At 50.9% G+C, this 22,956-nt stretch overlaps 1 protein-coding gene across 3 annotated transcripts in view; it reads right to left on the bottom strand.

The window, feature by feature from the left end:
• NDNF (neuron derived neurotrophic factor) overlaps positions 1-22,614 on the bottom strand; it is a 31,799-nt gene extending 9,185 nt beyond the window's left edge. Inside the window, exons 1-2 of one of the 3 annotated variants that reach the window (XM_081303821.1) lie at positions 22,067-22,614; positions 8,587-8,654 (exon numbers count right to left, since the gene is read on the bottom strand). The gene's annotated coding sequence lies outside the window, so the exon portion shown is untranslated. Of the gene's footprint in view, positions 1-8,586; positions 8,655-9,017; positions 9,345-22,066 lie in introns of those variants that run through there. The other 2 variants (XM_081303822.1, XM_081303820.1) reach the window with 2 other exon arrangements.
• Between the last annotated feature and the right edge of the window lie 342 nt (positions 22,615-22,956).

Genomic DNA, 22,956 nt, shown 5'->3' with positions numbered 1-22,956 from the left:
CAGGTGATCTGTGCAAAACCACAAGGCAAGTTATCAATGATGCCTACGCGTATAGGCCACCAGACTCTCCCGCGCCACAGGCACATGTAAAGCCCCACCGTGTTAGAAATCAGCAGGGCGGCCGGGCCTTCGAGCCCTCATGTCCTAAGGACTTTCACGGAGTTACCCTCAGCAGTTCTCACCGACCCCCACCAAGGTCTCCAGCACTGCAGGCCACTCTACTGCTGCGCAGGGAGCTGCAAGGCCACAGTCTCCCCACCTCACCCCCGGCTGGGGGGCTGTCAGGAGCCCCAACCAGGTGAGTTCTCTTCAGGTGCCTGCACAGGGCTTTGTGCCTCTGAGGAGCTGGCACGTTTGCTCTCAGAGAGAGAGCTACGTCAGGAACGGTTTCCTTACCACTCTGACTTAGAGCACATCAGGGAATTCAATCTTCAGAGAAATGCGGTATTTCTACACTTTAGTAATTTAAATAGTGAAAAATTCTAATGCAAATAAATATTTGCAGCAATTTGAGATGAGGTGAATGCCAGTTTTATTTTAAATAGATACTATTTTAGATACAACTAATTAACCTCTACTTAACACATCATTTGACTCTAATTTTGCCTTTCTTTGAATGGTATCAAAAATAGATTCAGACAACTTAAAATATTTTTGAAAGGATGCATTTGTCTTTAAGATGAAAATGTGAAAAGTTGGGCACAGTGGTGCACACTTGTGATTCCAGTTTCTTGAGAGGATGAGGCAGGAGGATCACAAGTTTGAGGCCAGCCTCAGCAACTTAGCAAGACCCTGTCTCAAAATAGAAAACTGCAAAGGGCCGGGGCCAGGGCTCAGTGGTGGGCAAGAGATCCACGAACTCCACAGAGGGACGGAGCTACTGAGACTGAGCACGATTCTTCCTGCCGGGCCCCCCAGAAATGGCCTCTCCCTTGGATACTCAGGGCAGGTGTAAGTGGGAGCTCCTGGTGTCTACAGCCATCAGCAAGGGTCCGTCCACAAGAGGTGGCCACGCTCAGCTGAGCACTCTAAGCAGAGGATGTGATGGGCTGAGCTAGGTGCTCACCACCTCTCTGCCCCCTCAGCTCCCGTCTGTACCCTTAACCACATGTTCATAAAAATACCTGTGTGAGCACAATAAAATCACTTCTCTGTGTCGCACGCACCATGCCCACAACGCTGCCTCCTGACTGCAGAGGAGACAATTAAAAAAAGTCTCTTTGGAAACGGTTAGGAATGGTAGCCTTCCGTGCTCCCGGGACTGTGGAGTGGATGGGTCAGGGCAACCCCTGCCCTGGCCACTCCAGGACAGCCGTCCTCAAGGGGCTCCACTCTGTCCACATGGCTGTCCACTGCAGGACTGGCCAGCTAAGGGGACCAGTGCCCCAGGAGCTCACTTGGTCCGGAACCCGAGGAGCGACAGCCACAGAGGCCCCAGTTCCTCAGTGGCCCTTGGGGAACTTCCTCTCATTACATCAGCCAGTTGCCGGGCTGAACTGTGAGACGATGTGTTAGTGAATGTCACCGCGCACACACCGCCCGCCAGGCACCCTTCTGACTGCTCCCGTGGTGTGGTGTGCACCCGATGCCTCCAAGACCCTCTGAGGTGGGCACGGCTATTTTTCTTATTTTAAACATGGGAAAGCAGCATCGGCAGGTGGGGCCCGTAGTAAACACTAGAGGTGGAAATATGAACTTCTCATCGTAAATGACTTTGAAAGCACAGTAAACCGGATCCAGTCTGCACAATCTCCACGCAGCTGCTTAGCACTGAATGCTACTGAGCAATTCTGGATGAGGGGACATGCAGAGCAGGGCCCCCAGCCCCACCCCCCATGAGGCTCTGCTCCTGTGCATCCCAGGCACTCCTCAAAGTATTTGTAAGGTCGACTCCTCTTTATTGAAATGCTTACAACTAGGCATGTTTTAGATTTGGGGTTTATTTTCATTTTGGAGTTTGGATATTTGCACATACATAATGATGTCTCTTGGGTATGGACCCTATCCTAAACACGAGATTTATGCTTCTTATACACCTTATATGTGTGGTCTGAAGGTAATACTTATACAATATTTTAAATAATTTTGGGAGTGAGATGAAGTTTCATAGTGTGGAATTTTCCACTGTGGCTCACTGGTGCTCAGAAGGTTTGCATTTGGGGCCTTTCAACCTTCAGATCTTCAGGGAACCTTAGCAGAGTGGTCAAAGCTGTCAGATCTAAGGGTGGGCTTGGCTGCAAGCCGCCGTGAAAGTTGGAGAGAAGGAGTGAGTTCCAGGTTCTGGTGCCTGTGTCCAGCCTCCTCCACCAAAAGCACACTCTCATTCCTCAAGAAACTAGAGATGGAACCACCACAGGACCCAGCTGTCCCACTCCTTGGTATTTATCCAAGAAAATCAGTCAGCATTCTACAGCAACACAGCCACCTCATGTCCACAGCAGCCAGACTGTGGAACCAGCCAGGTGCCATCAGTAGATGGGTGGATTAAGAAGAAATTGTGGTGCAGACACGTAACAGGGAAAGAATGGAATTACGGCATGGGAATGGAGAATCTCACACTAAGTGAAACGCAGAGGTCAAGTGTTTCTCCCACATGCAGAAGCTAGAGCAAAATAAAGGACAGGAGGAAGGAGAGGGCCCTATAGAGGGAAGACCAGTAACACAGAAGAATGAGGTGAGTGGCAGAGGGAGGGAGGGTAAGGAGGCAATGCAGAACTAACTCTTCAAAAACCATGTGGCATGAATACATAAATATACCACAGGGAATCTCACCTTTATGCATAAGTAAAAAGAACCAGTCAAACATAAATAGAAGAGCATCAGGAAGTCTAGCAGAGTGGAGGGAGGAGATGGGGGGGTGGGAGAGGGGGAGACGGGGGAGGGGAGGAGATGGGGGAGGGGGAGGTGAAGAGAGAGGAGATGGGGTGGGAAGAGGTGGGGAAGGGAGGAGATGAGGAACAGGGAGATGGGGAAGGGGAGGGAGGGAGTGTGAGCTGGAATCAATTCCACGCATGCTTGAGTTTGCCAGGATGAACCCAGCAACTCTGTATGACTATAAGGTTCCAATTAAACAAAAAAAATCATATTCTTTAAACTAAAATTCCATCAGGTCACACTTTTTGTTTCTGAAACCATCTTAATTAACAGGACAATATGGGCAAAATAGATATTTTTCTGAAAAGTGTTCATGATTAAGCAGGACCTTGAAACACTAGAATTCAATTTCACCACACTGCAGTTTTCAAAATGTCATCTAATAACATTCAACTGTTGAGGAAAACAAATTCAACCATTAGGGAACTTCAATCATTTGTTCAACTCCACCAGTTCTACAGGCAGGATTTTTTTTTAACAAAATGCGTTTAAAATAAGCTCCAAACACAACTAACCAAAAATTACTTTGCAGACACACTGTGTATATTTTTGTAACTTGTATTCACTGTACAAAATGGAAGCTTTACTCAAAGATTGTTTAAATGGTGGTTTTAAGATTTTATAGATTTTTGTTCCCTGCCAATAAAATGTTCTCTCTCAGACATTCAGTTTAAGAATCGGTCACTTTACATAAACAACTTATCCTTCCTAAGAACCAGCCTGGTTTAGCAGGTCTATGTGAACAGACTCTAAGGTTACACAGGTGCCCTCTAATGGCATAACTTGGCCTCTGGTTTCTTTTTATTACTGGTAGGTATCCGGAGCTCAGCTAGATTGCAAGTTTAAATTAAATAATATTAACCAGAATTTCACTTTCAGCGTGATTCTTTTTCCAAGGCCATCTGGTGGATAATGCAGGAAACATCTCCGTACAGCAGGAAACCTTCTGTCTGTCCACTGTCCAGGCTGCAGCTCAGACAGAAGCAGAGGGAGGGTGGCACCGGACACTGATTCAGCTCGGCTGCAGGTCACTCAGCCCAGAACACCCGTGCTGTCAGCCAAGGCTGAGAAGACCGGCTTCGCGCCGGCCTGGAAGGTTCTGTGGACCATGCTACAGAGGCCACCTAGAATTCTGACATGGTCTGTGCTGTCAAAGCTCTTCACACCTGCCACACACCTCAGGTGCTACCAAAGCTGAAGAGAGAAAAGACGCATCCTAATGATCTGATGTATCTCCACCTTTGGGAAATAAATGATGTGAGATGACTCCTCTTTGGAATGCCACCATGTCCCCAGTTAAAAGGAGAAATTGTTTCTGAAATAAGGTATCCCCCAATTAGCCATGCATTCTACGAGAGAGGGAGGGGGAGAGGGTTTGTGTGCTGCAAAGTGAATGTCTTCCAGCAGATTTAGTAGTAAGGTTCATGTGCATGCACACACACACACACACACACACACACTCACACACTCACACGCAATACACTCACACATACACACATTGTTCAGGTCAGACTATCCAGAGACATCATGAGTGTGACCAGCTGATGTGGGAGTAAAGACAAGGAGCAGTGGTCCTGGGGACCTTTGAGAGTGAGAAGGGGTGTCGGGCGCTCTTGAGGAGCAGCAAGAGGTGAAGGCCCAAGGCCTCTGCAGGAGGGCTTTCTTTTTAAAGCTTAAGGAGCAGGTGAGGGGATTTCTCCTCCCCCTTCTTTGCCTTCTCTGCTGGACTCCTTAGAGTCTGACTGTAGGGAGGACCTGGAGGACCTTAGAGAAAATGCCAATGGACAGATGTTTGGGTCTGCAAGGCACAGGGGTGGAGCAAACAGTGGTTAATGAAACTTACAAATAACCCAGAGAGCTTGGGCTTCAATGTGAACTTCTCCATCCGTGGAACCTTCACTCAGTTAAAATAAGTGGCCAAACTGACCTGGCACACCCCTTTCTCACCAACCTGTGGAAATGCTTGTGAACTGTCAAACAGTCACGTGTAAACAGAAGGAAAACTTAAAGGCACCAGAGTAACTCACCGCTGTATCAACCAAGCATCCAGGACGACTCCCTCTACTGCCACAAAAACACTATATACTTAAAAGCAAGAAACTTGCTCCAGGGTGTGTAGCTGCAAAATTCATCTGTAATGACACAGGTCAAGTAGTCAATCTGCCAATCTTGATTAAACCTCTGATTTCCTTAGTGAACACCCAAAATTTATTACATGAAACTGAACTTGTAAACAGTGAATAAGTATAAATGGCTGGATAATTTCTAGTACTTTAAAAACATATTCAATGGACCTAAACACAAAAGTTCATTGAAAATCTTAAAGTAAGGGAATTTCAAACCACTAAAACACTTGCTTAATATTTATATTCTGCTGTTTAGTGATACCACCTGACCAGTGCAAGGGACTGGCGAATATGGTAAGTAAACTGCTCCAAGGCTCTGTGAACGGAGAGGAAGGCCAGGCTTTTCTCAAAGCCGCGGGCTCCACAGAGCAGCGGCCAAGTCTCCCCACACGTGGGAGCGGGTAAAAGCAATTCCCTCCCCTCTCTAATACTGACATCAAGGCCCTGCCAGTCCCTTGCAGGACACAAGCAGACCTGTTAAAGATGTTCTCGAGGGTGCACTGACGCTGCATGTTAGAAAGGACAAATTCATGAGTATAATCATGGTCCACCAAGTAGACAATGAGAAAACACAACACATGGAGATTCCCTTAAGACTACCAGGCCCCCGATGGCACCCAGGCCACAGACTTGAAATAAATGTACATGGCCAAAAAGAAGGAGGGGCATTCTGAATTACTTGCAGCAAATGCATCTGGAATAAATGAAATCTAATGTTTAATTACAGACAGTGGAAAGTGCATGATTATAACTTAGGATAATTTCAAGGAGTGGTCTGCCACAGAGATTTCTGTCATTTTCTTTTCCTCTTCAAATGCAAATGTTTAGTCTTTTCCACTTCTATTTTTAAACTTGAGGGTATTTGTTTTTGGTTGAATCGAGCAGGCCTCTTCGGATAATGAATCTGAAGCATTTCATCTCGCTGTAAAGAACCGATGCAGCCTTGGTCGGAGGAAGACCCCAGCTGCAGCGACCCAGGAGCAGGGTCCTGGCCCTGCGGCAGAGACGGCTACCCTTTGCCAGCCTGGGTGTGGGTGCCCCTCACGGCAGCAGTGGCGTTCCAGAGGCTGTTTTGTTGTGTTTGTGAACAATGAGAACGTGGACTGCAGTTAGCTGGTTGGTGGAAGAAAATCTAAAAATGTCCTTTGCGATGGTTGAAATGTGAGGGAGGGAAGCAGACTGTGACCTGACGTCTCCACACTTGGGGAGAGGACTCCAGCAGGGGACAGGAGGTTCCTGGATGGCCGGGGCGCGGGCTCTGGCACCCGCCAAGTGGGCCCCCAACTCCCAGCACCAGGGGTCCTGTGCTCTGAAGCCGTCCACATGCTGGCAGCTCGCAGGAAGAGCTCCAGGGCTCCTCTCCCTGTGATCTCTGGGTGAGTGACCGGCACACACAGGTCCACTGCGGCACCTCCAACCTTCTCAAGCTCTTCCCTGAACGACTGCTGACTCTCATTCCAAAAGGATATTAAATTAATACAGAGAAGCAACTTACGGTCAGAACCTGCCAAAGGTGCAGAGTCTCCACCCTGTCACGCACGCCGTCCTGTGGTGCCCGCCCACCGAGGGGCCAGCTCAGGCACTCTAACTTTAAAACATGGCCAAGCCGGCAGAGGAGAGCTCCTTGAAAGAGGATCCTACTTTAAAGTAAGTGACCTGGGTTCCCACCAGCACTGCTGCCAGAAGAGCCGCGAACCAGGGAACCGGCCACGATAGGCGGATCCGCCGACACGCGCCTGGGGAGGAACTCCCAGAGCCAGAGTGCGCATCCTGCTCGGCCTCCTCCTGCCAAAGGCCTCAGCACACCAGGGTGAGGCGGGGGAGCAGGAGACCCTGCAGGAGCCACCCGTTCTTGCTTTTGCTTGGCGACCCCTGTTTCCTGGTGACCTGCCGCGCTCCCCACAGTGGCTCACAACCTGCACACCTTGTTCTCCACCGAACCAAGAGGGACGCGGAGCTGCCGGGAGCATCTACAACCCTCTTGGCCGTCAAAGGCTCAGTCCCCGTGATATACAGCACCGTAAAATTTTGAATTTTTTAAAATAGCTATTTCAGTCAAGAAGTGAAGTAAGATACTCTGTAGATTCTATAGAATGCCAAAGAGCTAAAGTCCAGAGAACAAGGAAGTCGCCAACACCAACTTGTCAGCCGCCAGGCGGACACTGCAAACTGAGCCCAGAAGAACTGTCCCAGGGACGAATGGTCTATGCACGCCCAGCCAGGACGTCAGCACGTCGCGCGTTGTTAGTTGACGTCTGTGTACTGTCCCCTTGCTGCACACCAGGCCTCCCCAGGGCACAGCATGAAGTGTGTGTTCAGGAGAGTCACAGCCAACACACAGACAGCACCATAGTGGGAAGAGGACCGCCTGCTCCCCCCACTGTGCAGAAGTCACAGCCAGCCTGAAACAGTGACTTCAGACGGAACACTTCCAGGTTTGGTGGAGGAGATGACACTTATGCTGAGACCAAAACGAGGAAGTGAAGCCACCTTCAGTGGGAGGAGTCTCCTGGACAGCAGGTGGCCAGAGCCGGGTCCGTTCTCTTTATGAAGCCCCTGGAGTGGGGGAGGACCGCTCATCCACGCTGTCTGTCTGTCCGGTAGGAAATGGATGTCAGGGAAAGACTCACAGAGGGAAGATACCTCATCTTCCTGAAAGCAGAGCCATGGGACAAAGGGACTGCAGTCACCCACGGCAGAGGGAGGCCACCAGCCTCCGCAGAGGAGTGGAGAGTGACAGAGTCGGATGTGACACCGCGTCAGCCACAGGCACCTACACATGTTTGAAGGACCAAGCACGAGCCAGAACAGAGGGGACAAAGCAGAGGGAGAGGGACCTCACCTGGCAGAACTGGCATCAGGGGACATGTGGGCAGCTGCCTGTCCAACCCACCCTTTATCAAGAGAGGTGTTGGCACAGAGCGGGAAGAGCGAGGTGCGCTCCTGACGAGGAGGAGCAGAGGAGAAGGGCCGGGGTGAAGCAGCGAGGCAGGTGGGTAGAAAGCCCGAGCACCGCCGCCATCTAGCCACTCAGAGGCCGGGGCAGAGGGCAGCCAGGCCAGGTGCCCGGGCAGCCCAGAGAGACCCTGCCTCGAAACCCAAACCAAAGAGGGCTGGGCCGCAGCTCAATCCCCAGTCCTCAGTCCTGCACACACAGGAGAGTGCACCACATGTGCACGTCTCCACCTAGGTATTCCCACACCTGTCTGCACAGACCTGTCCTCACTGATGTCAGTGTCATGGCCAGTACCGAGGAACCTCCTTACACACGCACATGTGCACACACACATGTGCACTCACACAATCTCAGATACACACACGTGCACACACACATTCTCACATACACACACACAACACACATTCTCACATACACCCTCACACACTCTCATACACACACACACCACACACATTCTCATATACACACACCCTCACACACAGTCACATATACACACGTGCACACTCATACATTCTCACGTACACATGCACACTCACATACACACGTGTACACACACATTCTCACACACACAACACACATTCTCTCTCACACACACACACATGCATATACAGTTGCTTCTTTGACTCTTACCCCAAGTGAAGGTGGGCGTCCCGTTGAGGCCGGGTCTCGAGTGTGTTCCAGCTCTGGAAAGTGGTGGTCTGTGGGACGGAGCAGGAGGAAGGCAGACACAGAAGTCATGGAGGGAAATTTGATGAGAAAGTCAAATGTTTTGGAATGTGTGGCTGGATCTCTTTAAATCCAAACAGATGGCTAAGTAAACCCACCAGCCACACCTGTCATGTGCCCTGTGACAAGGCCACTGGACACCGTTCAGGCCCCAGCAGAGGGACAGCCACGGGCCACAGGAGGTGACTGAGAGGCAGAGGAGAAAGGCAGGGGCTCAGAGGACAAGAGGGCAGACAGGTCCACCGCCGTCTCCCTGCAGGTGTGACAAGTGATTGGCAGGCCACGGGGGTGGACACGGCTCTAGGACATGGGGACAGCCAGTGACCTCTCCTGACGTGGTGATGACAGAGCAAGTGTTCACGGAGATGGTGGCCGATGGCCGCAGGACACAGTGCTGACGCCACAGGGCTGAGGGTCCGCAGCAGCAAGGTCAGATCTGGAGGCGGCTCAGGCGCGGTGGTGGGACAGCTCTAAGAGGACCCAGCTCTCCACCGCCCATCACAGCGCACCTGGCTCCGGTTTCCACCTGTCTCAGGAGACCCTTGAGGGAGGAAAGGCTTCCCCTTCCCCTGGCCACCACCCATGCACGGTGCCGGCTCCTTCCTGTTCACGGCACCCCTGCTTCGTGCCAGGCCTGGTCTGGGGTCCTGCCCCTCCGTCTGCTGAACACAGGGGCCGTATCTTCCATGAAGTTTGACCAAATAACCCTTTTATGATCTGTGACATAAGACACTGAAGGTCCTCAGCAGGGCCTTTCCAAGGGCATCGGGTGGCCTGCAGGGCTCCCCACTTGGGTGCCCTGGGCAGGGTCCTGGGGCTCCTGCAGCCTGCACCAGTGGGTAGAGAAGGTGGGCAGGCCAGCAACCCCAGGAGGCCACAGGAGGAGATCCCCGCAGCCAGAGAGGCAGAGGTGAGTGCAGGAAGTGGGGGAGGAGGCCCCTCTGGGCTGAGCACAGATGAGAAGGGACTTCCAACCAGCGAGGACACAGAGGGAGGCAGGGAGGACAGACCTCGGCCACCCAGGCCTCGCACCTGGGAATCTGCTGCAGAGGACAGCCCTGGCTCACCACGGCTCGGGCATCTCACCAGGAGAGGAACAAGTGGCCACAGCCAAGCCCAGGAGGACACCAGCTGCTCTCAGGCCCATGATCAGATGAAAGACGATTAGAGGCCGCTGGCCCTTTAGCTCGTCCCAGAGGCCAGCAGGGCATTAGTGCGAAGGAGAGTGGAGGTGGTGGCTTAAGGGCTAATCTGACAAGATGCCACCCTGAAGGGAGGGCAGTGTTCCCGCAGAGCAAGGGGCTGCCAGACTCTCCACAGGAGACTGCGAAACAGCTAGGAACCCAACCGTGGGAGACTCTCCTAGGATGGCAGCAGCGTGGTGTGGTGTTTGCTTAGATGGTCTCTTCTCTGGGCCGAGTGTGCACTGTCAGGAGGCCGACGCCTGTTTATCAAGTGCCTATTGAAATCCCCCAGGAACCCAGAGGCCAAGGAGGCAGAATCCCTCCTCTAGGAAGCCAGACTTCGCTGACTTGGGCCCGTCCTATCTCACCTGATCTATCCGTACTTCATATTTCTTCTTGTCCCTGTGGGGGAAAATCCATCTGGCTGGGGGCTGGTTCAGTGGTGGTTGTGTGCCTGAGGAACAAGCACCCCATTCCTCCCTCCAACAGAAGATCTTTAGGGCAGGACTGTGGGTGGAGCAGGGACCACACTGAGGCTGAAATGTGGCAGAAGTTCCCCACAGGGCAGCTGGAGTCCGACCTGAGTGAAAATCAGCATGTGAGCTTGGCTTGGTGGGACACATCTGTAATCCCAGCCTCTCAGGAGGCTGAGGCTGGAGGATCTCGAGTTCAAAGCCTCAGCAACTTAGCATGACTCTGTCTCAAAAAATAAATAAATAAATAAAACAAAATAAAACAGGCTGGGGATGTGGCTCAGTAGTAAAGTGCCCTTGGGTTCAATCTCTGGTACCAAAAAAAAAAAAAAAAAGGAAGAAAGAAAGAAAGAAAATCAGTGCCCCTACGCCCCCTGCTGGGGTGCAGTCCCTCCATTACTAGACCAGGGTCTCAGGCTAACCCGGTTTTCCGTCTCCTTGTGCTGTGACATCTTATCAATCCTGCCAATCCTCTGCTCTCCTCCAGCCCAGTGCCAACACTCAAGTCATCCTAGCTGCGGCAGCTCGCCTAGCTGCCCCCGGTCACTCCAGCCTCTCCCCTCTGTCCTTGGTCTGTATTACTGACCCTGCGGCCTGAGTCACAACCACCCGTTTCACTCTTCTGCTCAAAGGAGGTCAGTGGCCTCCCACCCCCTCAGGGGGAGTCCAGGGCAGGCGGAGTCCCCCCACCCACTCTGCCACCGGGTGTCCCCCCCCCCCGTCCTCACACTCTGCTTCCTGCTCCCAGCCAGGCCCTTCCATTCTGGCAGCTCCTGCCTGCGAGACCCAAGTCTGCACGGACAGCTGCACGCGGTCCACAGACCATCTTCTAACTGAGCATGTGACGTCCCCAAGGTGAAGTGGGTGCCACCCGTGCCTGGGCAGTCGCAGGGCTGACGCCAGCCCTAGAGCCACGAGGGAGGCTCCCATCGGGTGAAACTGAAAACACCCACTGACCCCCACCACTCTCAGGGAGCCAGCTCACCAAGTGACCATGGAGGTGAGTACAAAGCCAGATGTAGATGTTTGGGACAATTTTAGAACTGCTGAGCTTATGATAAGGTCCTAGTGTGGAACTATGTCCTACCGTCGTGGGTGGAGCTCAGGGGCAGGCATGGGCATAGCCGCCCTGGGAGGATGGAGCACACGCAGGAGGGGCTGCCTCTCCTGCGTAAGACACCCCCACGTCTGGCTGCAGCGGCGCAGGCCTGCGGCCAGGGCTTCCCCCTGGAGGGGACCTTCTGGTGTGGCCACCATACATTCTGCCTAAGCAGAGGAATGGCCTAGACCAGTGCTTCCCAGTCCTTCCAGTGCCCACACGCGCCCAGATTTCCCATAGGAAGCAGACCTTGGCTCAGGGGGTCTGGGTGGGTTCTGGGACAGGTTCTGCCAAGGCAAAGCTCAGACTTTGAGTAGCCCAGTTGTAGACGTCTTTCCTGGTCCCGTGAGGACGCATTTTATTTTTGAACTCCCAAAATATCAACAGCCTATTACAGCAACTTAAGGTAACTATCACCAAGATTAAGATAGAATCCATAATGGAAAGTGAGAAGAACCCGAGTAGTTATCGCGGCCAAACCCTAAATCCTTAGTTCTAGAATTAAAAGGGGGGGGGGGTATACACGTATGCAATTGTCTTTTTTTGTGGGAAAAACAAGGAATGAAGAGTCACTGTCTTTACATGTGATTGTTCAGGCCCTCCTCCCCAGCCCCTCACCCTGGAAACAAAGGCAGGTGTGGCTCTGGAAAGAGGAGACCCTGGTTCTGACGGCCCAGGAGGACCCAGTACCCAGCTCAGGTGAGCTCCCTGAGCCATGTGATGCTGGGTGAGCTCCGCGGACCCTTCCTAAAGCTTCATTTTCTCCATGAGGATAAGCTGCTCAGGCCTCCTGCCTCAGCCTCCCCGAGCCGGATTACCCAGGGCCACCACACCAGCTGGGACATTTTTCTTTCTCCCCTTCGCTCTCTCCTAGCTCAAGTATCTGAGGTGAAGTCCCCCCACATGTTGGCTTCCCATCAATTCAGGACTGATTTTTTTTTTTAACCAACATCTGAATTTTATTTCGTTCTTGTTTTTTTTTTTCTTTTACACGATTCTGTCCTTCACTATCATGCGATTGCTACTTTCATTTATCCAAGTTCGAGGAGTTTAAAAGCTGCCAAAGCAAAAGAAGAAAATATCCCTGGTAAGAGGACTCGCGTGGACAGGCCCACGGTCGTCTGAGCCAGGTTGGCTTTTGTAGCTGGAGTCCCTCCTCTCTCACTGTTCCCTTGTCGGCAAAGCGGGGACAACCGTTCTCGGACTGAACATTTAGGAGACTAAATGAAGTAGAGGACGTGAATGTGCTTTTCAAAGATGTCTTCTATTCACCTACAGAGAGTGTGGCCAGTCTCTCAAACTAGTGCAAAGTCCTTCCCAACAGCAGGTCACCTTCTAGCTGCTTTCTTCAAACAGAGCGAGGAGAAGGAGTTTGTGCATCTGACCATCCACCGTATCTGAGGACATCCACAGCTTAATAAACAAAGCTGGATTAACACGGCTCAGAGTGGACGTGCTGCGGCTTCCCAGGTCTGGACGCACGGGAGGATTTGAGAGGCACGTGTTCGGATTAGAAAGCTGTGGATCAGGACCGGTTCCCGGAATGGTCTGCATTATTATTTCTGGATTAAGAGATGATTTTTTTTAAAGGACACTTTCAGAGGACAGACGATGCAAACAGACCCCACAGTCATTTTTAAGGAAGACATTATATCAAAGTATGATGAAATGATACAGGAATATAAGCCTTCAACCACCAGGGAGACGACAAACCATTGCTCTGGGGACACATCAGGAGAAGGCTGCAGCAGGCAAATCGCAGGGCCGGAGGAAAGGGGGTCATCAGGCTGCCCACCGTTGTCCCTGCCTCGAAAGTGTGGACACACTTTAAATGCGGAGATCTTCCCGGAAGGACGACCGGAGCTCAGGGCTGCCGTGTGTTCACATGGGTGTGTGTAAACGCCTCCGGAGCCGGAGCGTCGTCTTTCCTGTTATAAAGGCCTTGATAGAATATCTATAGCATTCTTCCATCCATCTGCAGTTGCTCTCATCAGTTCATTGAAAGGTACAATCCCATCCAATACTGTCGAAATCATCTATTTAAAAAGTCCTAGAACTGAACCTAACTTCAGCTCTTACCCCTTACAGGGGACTGCCACCCAGCCAGTGGGGTAGTGGAAAGCTAGTGAACCACCAATAAGCCCTGCTGGAGCCACCGTGACCCGCCAGCAAGTTCCACCCATGTCAGAGGGGATCCCGCAGCAGCGTGGTGACTGCTGCCACCTGGCACAAAAGCAGCATTTCCATATCGTGGATTGTGAGTCTCAGATAAATTTATAGCCCATTTCTCTAATCCAAATTTTTCTTATTATGCTCTGCTTACTAAAGAAAATGTGTTTTTTGTTTCCTTCTCCAGATAACTTATCTCCTAGGTATCTCAGAGCACTTAACACCCTGACGTGATGGCTGGTGGTCAGACTCATCGAAGGCTGAAGAAGGGCAGGGGATCTGCCTGGAGAGGTAATTTCATGGCGATAAGCAGACTTCATGCAGAGAACCGATAACATCCTTTGCCTTTCACGATGCTGCGTAACTTGTGTGACGGCAGTGGCGAAGTCGGGGGGCTAGGGAGGTCTCCCTGGGGGTCTGCTGTGATCAGGGGCTGACACCCACTTCACCATCAGTGATGTCCCCGTCAAGCAAGCCTTTCCAGAAGGACAGATGTGGAGCATTACTACCTATTTATCAAGGCCAGTCCCGTCTGTCCTTTAGAACCAGAGGAGTTTTTATCCTGAAATGTGCTCATATTCTACCTTAAATAATAATTTAAAAGTGAAAGAGTTTAACCAGCTTCCTTAAAACACTTACTAATAAATTACTACCCCAAACAAACAAGCCAACATTGAGTGCATGGCATACCATGGGGATGAGCTTGTGGACTTAGGCTACATAAAAGGCATTTTTGAATCATTAAGTTGTGAGAAATTCTAAGCAAATCATGTCCATGCAAATTAATGTGACCATTCATCTCACCCTGAAATTGGTAGACATTTCTGTCAATTTTGCTGCTGAAGCCAGAGAGTTACCACTTTGTTCAAAGTTTCCGTGTGTTTAGGTTGTCTCTTCACTGAGACTGCGTCTCAGATTTCTCATGAGCAGGAGCATATGACGTCACGGCACAGGCTGCTAGAGTGACAGATGTGGAAACACACTAGAGAGAACCCTGAGCTACAGGACCAGGGTGCTGTGGCAACACGCACTGTCATCCACACCATGAAATCAAGCACAAGAAACAACCTCAGCTTCAGCAAATGACTGGTGTTACTGAAAAAACAGTAACATTTCAAAGAACATTTTCAAAATGTAATAATATACATGAAAAAAGTTGGGAGAGCATTATTCAAAACTTTCAGAATACTGACATTTTCAGAATTTCAGAACATAATGGGTTCGACATCTATTGATGACAGAACTATGAAATGCTTGAGAGTAACTGGTTTATTTAGGGATATTTAAATATTTTTAAAAATCTTACATATTTTATTTTATTTATCTTAAAGAAATGTGTTTTTTGTTTCCTTCTCCAGATAACTTGTCTCCTAGGTATCTCAGAGCACTTAACACCCTGACGTGATGGCTGGTGGTCAAATTTATCCTACGTCTTTTTTTTTTTTCCTTTTTAAAAGCTGCTCTTGGTGCATTGACTGTAAACAGCAGTGAGTTCATTGTTGCATATTCAAACATGCACACAATAGGCAGTATAATTTGGTCATTTGCTTGGGGGCTTTCTCAGCTTCCTGTTCCCCCCTTTCCAAGACCTCTCATTCTGTAGAGAGTGTCTGCACTGTGTGGTCTCCAAACCTCTGAGCACTGTAACAGTGGAAAGACACCTTCATGTACAACTCAGCGCTCTGGACTGACTCGAGAGTCCTGGTCCACCGCGGGGCACAGGAGGCGCCCCTCACAGGTTTCCCTAGTAACATCCAGGGGTGGCGTGATGATGTCAGGGCTGGTTATGATGTCACAGCTTTGCCTTACCTTTTCACTTTGTAGGGACGGTCACCTCTGCCAGGTTTTGTTGGTCACTGACCCTATGACATGTGGAGTCCCAGAGTTTTGGTTAATCTGTCCACTAGCTAAGATTCACAACTCACATCTTTATCCACAGAGGTGAACGCTAAAGGAGTGACCTGAACACCAGCACCTCAGGTGGCACCGTGCACCTCAGTCCTGTGAAAAGGCAGCCCTCTCAGGGCCTCTGGTGACGTCTTCAGAAGCTGTGAGATGGGCGGGATTCACGCAGGGGGAAGCCAGCACATCGTCTGAAGGCGTATCCAGCATCTTTCATTTTACTTGAACGTCGAGTTTTTAAATGCAAGTATTCTCCGGGCCTACACTTGCCGAGATAATCTCCAATGGCCTAATTCCTGGACATCGAAATTCTATGCCTGAATTCACACCAAGGCACAATGAGGACAGTTTACAGAATCTGTGGGGCCCAGGGCAAAACTCCCTGCTCCAAAGTAAGATTCTCAAGATGGCAACAGCAGCAAATTCAACCGAGTGCAATTCTGAGTGTGACCAGTGAAGCAGGCCCTGGGGTAACTTGTACTGAAATACGAGACAGAGTTTCCAAAGAGAAATGGAAGAGGTAGGCTGTTCAGAAGGGGAAAGGCCGAAGAAGCTCAATTAAATATTATTTCTCCCTAAAATTTGTCTTAAGGTAGCCTCGTTTCCATCAGTTTTATCCAGCTACTAAACACCTTTGTAAGAGGTTAACTATGTCAGCTTACGGTTCCCCATTGAAAGGTATTTTCTAGTTACAGGAGACTCTGAAAATAAAATTACATTAATAATTAAGAGATTGTGTTTTAGTCTCCTGAGAAGGCTTGAGAACACCTGGGACAGGTGGCTTTCCTGTAGGTGACACACCTGTCACCTAATATGAAGCATCCTGCCATTGCGATTGTTACAGATTACATTTTTATCTCCCATTTAAGAGGTGGTTTTATTTTTCCACGATAAAGCAACTTATTTTTTCAAACTTTCAAACATCACCAGTGGAACTTGCATGTCAGAGACCCAGGCAGGCAGAGATGAGCCACTGTGGGCCTTACCCAGTGGGACGGGCATTGCACCAACACTGCTGTCCCCATGTGTGTCTGTCTCCACTGTGGCCACACATGCCTCTTCAGTTATGGGATCCAGTTCTGAATGATGTGAATCTGAAGCTTTTGATGATATTGATAAGTTTGAGCGAGTGCTGTGATTTAACAGGAAGTTGTGGCGCAGACACGCAGACACACTCAGGTCTCCTTGCCAAACACGTGTACACACCTTAGTGTATCCCTACCCATAAACATGTCTTCACTGTGTCTTTAAATGTATTTTAAATAAGATTATGTGAATGGGCCGAGGACATTTATGTTTGAGTGACATATTTTGGGGGGCATGACTGACAGTCTGATTAGACGTCATGTCATTCATTGCTGGGGTAAAATGCACACTGTCCCCCAAGGCAATCTGAGTGTTTATTTTGCACATGCCTTGACCTCAGGAGGCACGGAGGCCATCCCCAAAGCGTGCATGCGGTGGGGCTGGTGTCACCGTGGTGTGCGTGACGTACGATCATGGGCATGCCAAGGCCATCTCACACCGGCAGCAGCCAAGCAGAAGGGCTGCTCCTGAACAAACCGGGTGCTTCTTAAACACAGTGCTTCCAAGTCAGTCCCTGTGCTGTCCTTGGTGTGTGCTAACTGTCGGAACACCGTGTCCCCAGTCTGGGCATAAAACAGACTTGCTCATGGTTCCTGTGTTATGATTCTAAAAGTCACCGTGACTTAAAAACCACTGCACAGGTCTTTCTGAGGTCAGATCTATCTACTTCAGTACCACTTTACCTACATCTGTGCAGGCAAGGGTGTTGCCTCAGAGGACACTAGACAGGAACATGGCTTTTAACTGTTGATAGAACTCACACTGATTGGAGTCCCTGTCTGGGCTGCGTCTTTAGGCCGCGGAGTGTGTATTCTCCCAGCACACAGCTGCAAGAGAGTGTTGTTGTAATGACTTCCTCTTAGAAGAAACCCACAAATGTGTACCATCTCCATGCACTTCAGCCGTCACCAGCATGTGGTGTGAACTGAAATCCTCCCAGTCAGAAATGTGCATGCTTCTAACTCAGTTTCTGTAACCTGGTTATTATGTTTAAATGCCTCTACACTGCAGGGCGGTGCCCCGTAGTTCCACTCAAATGAGTTTATTTCTAATAGTGCATAATATATTCTTATAGAGTTCCTTCCAAACTTAATAGAACCTTGTTTTATAAAATGAATCATTTTCTCATAACTCTAAAAAGGCAGCAAGTTATTTCAGAGGAAGAATTACAAGACACATTTGACATTTATCCAATTATGCTACTTTAGCCACAGATTTGTTTTTTAAAGAAAAGATTCAATCCAGAGTTTTCACAAGTGAGGCCAGAATACTTCAGAGAAATAGATGAAACATTAAATCAGCATCATGTTCAAAGTTTCTACATGAAAATATTGATAAACAAAAGCCAAGAGCTAGTTACCAGCTTACTAAAATAAATCTGTTTCGGAAGGATCAGGAAGTTACTTAAGGTCAGTGACATGTGAACTAGGGACAGTTCCCATAGCTTTCCCATGAACGGGAGGCCTGTAGAATTCAGAGAGAAGTTTAGATCAAATCGAGCTTAGTGAGTTCTTTAAACAACTGGCACCACATCAGGACCCAGCACCCAGCTGTTTGTGGTCAGGTCTATCTCTTCAGCCCACAGGGAAAATCTAAGGAAATGTATTGCTGTATTGCTAGTTTACTTTTATTCACATTCTTTACCCTTAATTTTTTAAATGCAAAATAACTTTTAGAAAAAATCTTGACAGGATTTATATTACTACATACATTTCATATTTTCTAGGTACTTCAAATAACTAAAATTCATGGATTTTTGGTTTTCAGTTTTTAGTAAAACACAAAAGGAAGAGGGAAGGTATGCATCTTTGGGTACCCAAGAATATACCTGCTTTCGGCACTGGCTCGGGCCCTGTGGGCTCTGGAACAGCAAATTCCAGGACTCATGAGTCTGCACACATTTGAACACACACAGAGCACACTGAAATGGGGTGGTTTTCCCAAAAATATATTGGGGTTTATGGTCAACTACGTGACACAACAGGATCTCAGCAGTCTTGTGTTTCGGGTCCCACTGCGTGATCATCTGTTTAACAACAGCAGTGAAGTCTTCTCTCTTCTTCCTTGGTGGAAAGCGACATCCAAGTACGACGGCACACACCCTAGCGTGGTTTCATTTTCCATTTGTAATATAGAGCAAAAATAAAGCGGAATGTGCCCTGCTTTGCTGCACAAATACAGCATATTCTTGAAGGGAGTATTTAAATACTGGAGGAGTTGGATTTTGAAATCAGTTTTCAAAGCAACAATTTGTTACGGTTTACTCTGTAACTATTCAAAGGTGCTGTGGTTTCTACTACATGGTTGGGGACCAACAGGGTAAGGATAAGTTATGTTCCTCACAACAATCATTCCAAAATAAACACTTCAAGGTTTTAGAAATTATTTCAAGGTCAAATGAGCAAGCTGAGCGGGCTGCCACGCATCTTCTTCCTGGTGCCTAGCGGGTGGCCAGGTTCCTTACTCAACCAGCTGTCCCTGCTGGCGCAGGGCTCTCCAAGGCAAGACAGACAGGGAGACAGGGAGCAGGAAGGTTGGGGACACAGGGCTTGATCACTGGAATCAACGGCCCCATCTGGGAGACTGACCCCCCTCCATCGGCTCCTGTGCTGTGGTCCAGGCACACTACCCCATCCCCAGCGACCACCCAGCACACCCAGATGGAAAAGACCTTTCTTCTAATAAGGGTGGCAACAAGACTATTGTGCTTTTTTTTTTTTTAATTCTGCTCTCTGAGTAGGCTGAATAGCACCAACCGCGACAGCAATAAGGCCACTCTGTGTTCACTCCAGTTCTGTCTCTCTCCTTCATCTCAAACAATTAGTTAAAGTTCTAAAACACATTTTCCCTTCCTATGCAGGGTCTGGTGGAAGAATTCAAGTGAGAAAACTTAGGTCTGAACTGCCAGGCTCAGGATGCCACTGACGACGTCTCTCCACGGTCATCTGAAGACTGACCCACAGCTCGAGTTCTGATGCAGACCCTGGCAGGGTCTGGGCAAGCTGGTGATGTGGTCTTTCCTCTTTAACATTCATGCTTCACCCCGGAGTGCTAATAAGACCCAGGGCAAACAACCAAGGGTGGGGGCTTCCCTCCTTCTTCGGAGGGTATTTTTCAATTATATATTTTGTTACGTCTTCAGAGATAAAAGCTGTAATCTGCAAGTGATTAAAAGATGTTTTATATTCGTGGTTTCATTTCTGCTGAAACGAATGCGTAATTTAAACCACACATAATTCATAGCAATTTAGGCCCATTACAGAGCTATAGCTTCTTTTTTATGATAGTTACTAATTAAAACAGAGCGTTGTGCCACGCTGAGCCTCAGCCTTTGACATACAGGTTTAATGAATAAAACATCCTGACACAAACAAGAAAACAATAACGGGACAAGGCTGCAAGCTGTTATGCTTCAGTGTGTGGAAAAGATTAAGGACGTTCGTGGAGCTGGGCACTGTGCAGAGAAGGAGCCCGGAATGTCTTTCTTTAAAGGAAGAAGCAAGAGGTTTTTGAGAGAAATTTGAAATAGTACTAATCTCTAACTTCTGGGCCCCTCATTCCCAGTTGTCCCCCTCCCCCAACTAGGAATTCAAACTCATAAGCATCGCTTTTAGAGAACAAAGATGGGATATTTTAATGTAATCCTGAATATAGGTTTAGATTGAAAATGGGAATTGGGACCATAATTAATTATGTTGAGAATTTTTTTAAAACTTTAAGAAGGCAGAGGAAGGTAAATGACATTTCATAAGACTGCAACCTTCTAAAAGTTTACGGATTGAAACTTTGGTAAATGACAGTATCTTTTGGGGGTTTGATGAATCCCATATGCAGAGTGAGTGTGAGGAATTAATTCCGTTTGGTGTTTTCACTTTCTGAAACCACGGTAATAAGAGACTGACATAAAAATCAAACCAAGTGTAAACACAGTCCTGAGCTAGGGTTATGGCCTTATTATCGCTCTTAATAAACATAATTAATAATAATAAATACCGGTCGCCCTCAGCACCCTGCTCCACACGATCGCACCCCTCCCATCCATCCATCACTTCTTTCAGGATAATAAAACAATTCAACCCACCAAGTCCTCCGCAGCTCCCTCGGGAGAGATGTTTTATCTCTACCTCTAGGAGCCAGGGAGGACTTCTCTTGTTTGAAGGGGGCGGAGAAGAGCGGGTCTTATTTACTTCCATTGACGACTCCCCTGGTTCTCACGGGCGCCCCGACCAGGGAGGAGGAGGAGGGAGGAGGAGGTGGGAGATTCCCTCCTCCCCAAAGAAAAAGGGTTCAGGAAGCGAGGCCTGGAGGAGGGCGGGGAGAGTGGGCAGTGTTTGGTGAGAGCAGCAAGACAAATGAAAAAATAAATTCTCCATTGTGATCCAGTGGGGCCGAAAGATGAGGAGTAAACAGCTTTACCAACCCAAGTTGCTAAAAAGAACTCCAAGAAACAAACCCAGACATTGGCTCAGGTTCATTTCCCGCTCGAGGTCTAGCTTCCTGGGAGCCGGACATCCCGGAGCAGGAGATGGACAGCGCCCCGAAGGGGGCCCGAGGGGAAGGCGACCGGGGCGCGCGCCAGCCCAGCGCCCCGCGGAGGTGCCCGAGGGCTCCCTGGTCTCGGCGGCCGGGCGCAGCCGCCGCGGGACCCCGAGGGGCTCTCGCCTGGGTCTGGGCGGCGTGCAGACAACTCGCACCCCAAATCCAGCAGTTGCGAAGTACCCGCAAAGCAGCGGGAATCGAAGTCATGCATTCCGGCTGGGTCCGCGGCGAAGCTCAGCACCGAGAAAAGCAGGCGCAGGCCGGGGCGAACCCCACTCGCGCACAGACGGGGCGAGGGGCGCCGCCGGTGGCCCGGCGGGCGGGCGTCCCCTCAGTGGCGCTCTGCTCTGAGTCACAGGACAGCCAGTCCCGGCCGCCCCGCTCGCCAGCCACGCAGAGGACAAACGCCGAGCCGAGCGGGGTCCCCGGGAAGGCCGAGCGGGACGCCTCGCGCTGCGGGACCCTTCGCTCCTCGCCCCCCGCGCGGGCGCCCCCAGAGCCGGGTCCTGCTGACTTTCTCTGGCGGCAGACAACTGGCGTGAGTCCTGCGAGGGAGGCGACAGCCTGCCCCGCAGGAGGGCAGAGCGTCCAGGCCGAGCCGGGATGGAGGCGCTGCGGCTTCCCCGACTCCACCGCACCGGTACGCGGCGCCCAGAGCTCCCGGCCCGTGCGCTCTCCCTCCACCTCCTGACCCTACGGAGCCGCCCCGCCACGAAACCCAACCAGAAGAACCGAGGACGACCTGCCGCACGCCCCTCGTGCCCGCTACCCTTCTGGGTCAGGGTCCCCGGGACCTCGCTGGGCCCTTCGTAGCTGGGGGCGCGCGCCTCCTCCTCGGACCCCGGCTGAGCCCCGGGTGTGAACGCCCTCGTGCCCGGACTGGGGTGGCGGGCTAAGGCTGCGGAGTCGGGTGGCTCTCCTCTCGCACTTACCTTAAAGAAGTCGGTTTGCTTTTCCAGTGGGGAAGAGAAAAGGTCCCACCCTGAGGTGCGGCTTTCGGAACGGTCCACGTCCCGGCTCCGGCCGAGATGCTCAGCGCCGCCGTACCCAGGAACCGAGGGGACGGGAGGGCAGGGCGGAAGCAGATGAGAGGAAAATCAGCCGGCCGCAGTGTCCCAACTTTGCGGCCAGCGCCGCTAACTTCAAACGCTGGCGAAAAGCAAGCGGCGTGCGGCCGCCGAAGTTGCCGCGAAGTGGAGCGGGAGCGGCGCGGGCCGGGGACCGGGCAGGGCCAGGGCGCGGAGCGTGCGGGCCGGGTGCGGGAGGATGCCGCGGCGCGGGCGGGTCTGCGGGCGGCCGCTGGCCCTGGGCGCCCGGCGAGGGGAAGAACGCGGCCGGTGCCCGGCTCCGCGCTCCGCTCTCTGGGGCTCGAGCGGGGATTGTGTGTGCACTCCAGAGTGTCACTGCTCAAGCCAGAGCCTCCCCGCCTCCCGCCCGGCTGCCCGCCCGCCCCCTCCGGGCTCTGCCCGCCGCCCCCCCTCCGTCCCCCTCTCCCTCCCTCCCGCTGCGCGCCAGCGTGCGCGCGCGCGCGCACACATACACACACACACACACACACACGCGCGCACACATACACACACACACACACATACACACACACACGCGCGCACACACACACGAGCTCGCGCGCTCTCTCTCTCTCTCTCTCTCTCTCTCTCTCTCCACCCCCCCCCTCCCTCCCTCTCTCTCCCACACACCCTCCCCCTCCCTCCCTCTCTCTCCCACACACCCCGCCCAGCGACCCAGCGCTCTCACTGGAGGCTCGCGGGCGGCATGGGGGACACTTTGCTGTCTTGCCTCCTCTCCACCCGGGGGAGTAGAG

The sequence above is a fragment of the Spermophilus citellus genome (assembly GCF_964194105.1).
Source record: "Spermophilus citellus genome assembly, chromosome: 8".
In the NCBI taxonomy this organism is placed as follows: Eukaryota; Metazoa; Chordata; class Mammalia; order Rodentia; family Sciuridae; genus Spermophilus; species Spermophilus citellus.
The sequence above is the reverse complement of the archived record's forward strand: the minus strand, read 5'-3'. Positions and strand labels throughout refer to the sequence as shown.